This window comes from Monopterus albus, unplaced genomic scaffold (genome assembly GCF_001952655.1).
Source record: "Monopterus albus unplaced genomic scaffold, M_albus_1.0 scaffold321.1, whole genome shotgun sequence".
NCBI classification, from domain to species: Eukaryota; Metazoa; Chordata; class Actinopteri; order Synbranchiformes; family Synbranchidae; genus Monopterus; species Monopterus albus.
Window position 1 is genome coordinate 408,947 of NW_018128201.1, and position 3,128 is coordinate 412,074.

The 3,128-nt window shown below is 45.0% G+C and overlaps 1 non-coding gene across 1 annotated transcript; it reads left to right on the plus strand.

Annotated features, from left to right (window-relative positions):
• Positions 1-2,971: 2,971 nt before the first annotated feature.
• trnar-ucu (transfer RNA arginine (anticodon UCU)) lies at positions 2,972-3,044 on the plus strand. Its single transcript has one exon. It is a non-coding gene; the product is annotated as a tRNA-Arg (tRNA).
• The last annotated feature ends 84 nt before the right edge of the window (positions 3,045-3,128 follow it).

Consider the following 3,128-nt stretch of genomic DNA (forward strand, 5'->3'; position numbering starts at 1 on the left):
TTTATTTGATGGTCAATTAGCTTATGTCTGGTTGTCCATTTCTATAAACCTTTGTCTGAATTTATGCAGCTTTAGGGCAGAGACATAACAAGCCAGCAGTCAGCTGTCGGCCACTGTCAGGCTGTTGATGAGCGTCTGTAGGGGCTCATCCTCCTGGTGTGTCCCTAACTGTTGACACTAGTTTGTCCCTGTTGGTAGCTTTTCAGCTGATTCAGCATGTTGAACTGGTGTCACCCTGTTGGGCCTTGGTGGGTGAGAGACCACTCTGATTGGCTGTTCAGCTTAGTGAATCAGTGCGCAAGAAAAGAACGTTTCAGAAAAGCACCTTCAGGCTGTCACTGTAGTCTCCATGATTTCACCCATTTTGTGTGATTTGTCCTTGTTTTTCACCTTCACAACCTCCTTTCTTCTTCCACAACCAAAAGACCAGGGGCAAAGAATGGCAGTGTCATTCTTATCAGACATATTCTCGATTAGCTCGAGTAGCTGTTTTGAGTCAGAGGTGTTTTTTGTTAATAGCTTATCCTTTCGCATTCTTGGTATTCTTCTTACCCATCTGACTGGCGAATACAAATACTGCCACCTGCTGGTAGGGGGAGTTGTTTCTGTCATGCAGATGCAGAACTTATGCCATTGGCTGTATCTGTGCAGTGTGTTTTCAGCCTGACTGGCCCAGACAAAGCTGACATGAGGTGACACAACTTTCAGCTATAGTTGTTTTTGGCAGCCTGTTTTCATTTTAGTTTTAGTCTAGTCTTTGTGTGAAGCTGTCATTTTAGTTTTTATTAGTTTTAGTCAATTCATACTTTTTTTTGTCTAGTCTAGTTTTAGTCGACGAAAACTGATGACATTTTAGTCTAGTTTTAGTCAATGAAAATTGTATTTTATTCTCTTTTTAGTAATGCAATTCTATTTAACCTGGTCTATAGAGTATAAGTACCTAGTAGTATAGATGAAACCAAACGTTTCTGGGGCAACCTTGATCGGCTGTTGATGTTCCTGTGTTCTGTTGTGTGCAAATGGGTTTGACACTGTTGTGAAAGCTGTGCATGTATTGGTTACCGCTGTTTTCTGCGAAATGCCGCGCTGTTCTGGCCAATGTGGGATTGGGGGAGGAACAGGTGCGGGAGGGTATAAGAGGGATGACAGGTGGGCGTGCTGGTTTGGTTCTGTTGGCGGGCGATGGTGAACTTCTGGGAGATGTGATGTTTATTCTTTCATTATGTTCTTTAGAGAGCACATGGTGCCAGTTTGGACAGCGTTTTCATTTGTCTCCATACTGCGTTCAATAAAACCACAAAAGACAAACCAGGTGTTCTCCTCCTTGTTGAGCCAGGTGCCAGCACACCGCTGGCTAGTTAACTGTCATGTATAGGACAGGGTCAGGCCAGCTCCTCTCAACCGAGCCAGCGGTCGTCACATTTCTTTTAGTCAAACCCATTTGAAACAAGATTATCTTATTATTGTGGCGACCCTGACCGGCCGCTGATGTTCGTGTGTTCTGTTGTGTGTAAATTAGTGATGTGTCGTTCGTGAACAAGCCGGCTCTAAAAGCCGATGCTTTGTAGGGAACGAGAAGAGCCAACTCCCGCCGAAGAGAGCCGAATCTTCAGCCGCCATTGGTCAGCTCTGCTGACAATCCATGCACAAGATGTACTATTGGAATGTCTGGAGACTGGCTAGGCCACTCCAGAACCTTGATATGCTTCTTACAGAGCCACTCCTTGGTTATCTTGGCTGTGTGCTTCGGGTCGTTTTCATGTTGGAAGACCCAGCCACGACCCATCTTCAATGCTCTGACTGAGGGAAGGAGGTTGTTGCTCAAAATCTCGCAATAAATGGCCCCATTCATCCTCTCCTTAATACAGTGCAGACGTCCTGTCCCCTTCGCAGAAAAGCACCCCCAAAGTATGATGTTACTACCCCCATGCTTCACAGTAGGGATGGTGTTCTTGGGATGCAACTCATCCTTCTTTTTCCTCCAAACACGACGAGTGAAGTTTAGACCAAAAAGTTCTACTTTGGTCTCATCTGACCACATGACTTTCTCCCATGCCTCCTCTGGATCATCCAGATGGTCTTTGGCAAACTTCAGACGGGCCTGGACATGTGATGACTTGAGCAGGGGAACCTTCCGTGCAATGCATGATTTGAAACCATGACGGAGTAGTGTTCTACCGACAGTGACCTTTGAAACTGTGGTCCCAGCTCTCTTCATGTCATTGACCAGCTCCTCCCTTGTAGTTCTGGGCTGATTCCTCACTCCTTGTGTGTATATATTAAATATATTTTGAAAAAATAAGTTTTTATCCCCACGGGTAGACAGCTATTTCAGGGCATATGAAGAAGCTTTACGCCAGGAGCAATCGCTAGAGAGCCAGAACCACGAGGTGACCGGTAAGTTTAAGTTGTTGAGACTTAGCTTAAATTTCAAGGCTTATTGTTCAACGCTAATGTGTATACCTTCAATCTTTTCACTATCTAGTGAAAATCACTCTATGTCAACTGAACAGGCCACCACATGTCACCTATAACCCTAGTGGCCTAATGAATAAGGCACTGGCCTCCTAAGCCAGGGATTGTCGAGTCCCATCTGGGGTGGTGTACTGAGTAGAAGCCCTGCAGATGTGTAAATTCTTGAGACCTAGCTTATTGTTCAGTGCTAATGCATATACCTTCAATCTTCGCACACTTTGGAAAATCACTCTATGTCAACTGAACAGGCCACCATATGTATCTTGTAATCCTAGTGACCTAACGGAGAAGACGCTTTTTTTCAGTCAGGGATTGTGGGTTCGAGTCCAATCTGGGGTGGCTGAATGAGTAGAAGCCCTGCAGATGTGTAAATGCTTGGACCTACCTTAAAGTTCAGTGCTTACTGTTCAACGCTAATGTGCATACCTTCAATCATCTCCATATCTAGTGGAAATCACTCTATGTCAACTGAATAGGCCACCAGGTGTCACCTATAACCCTAGTGGCCTAACGGATAAGGCACTGGCTTTCTAAGCCAGGGATTGTGGGTTCGAGTCCCATCTGGGGTAACTAAGTGGGTTGTGCCCCAGCAGATGTTTAAGTTCTTGAGACCTAGCTTAAAGTTCAGTCAGTGCTTACTGTTCAACACTAAT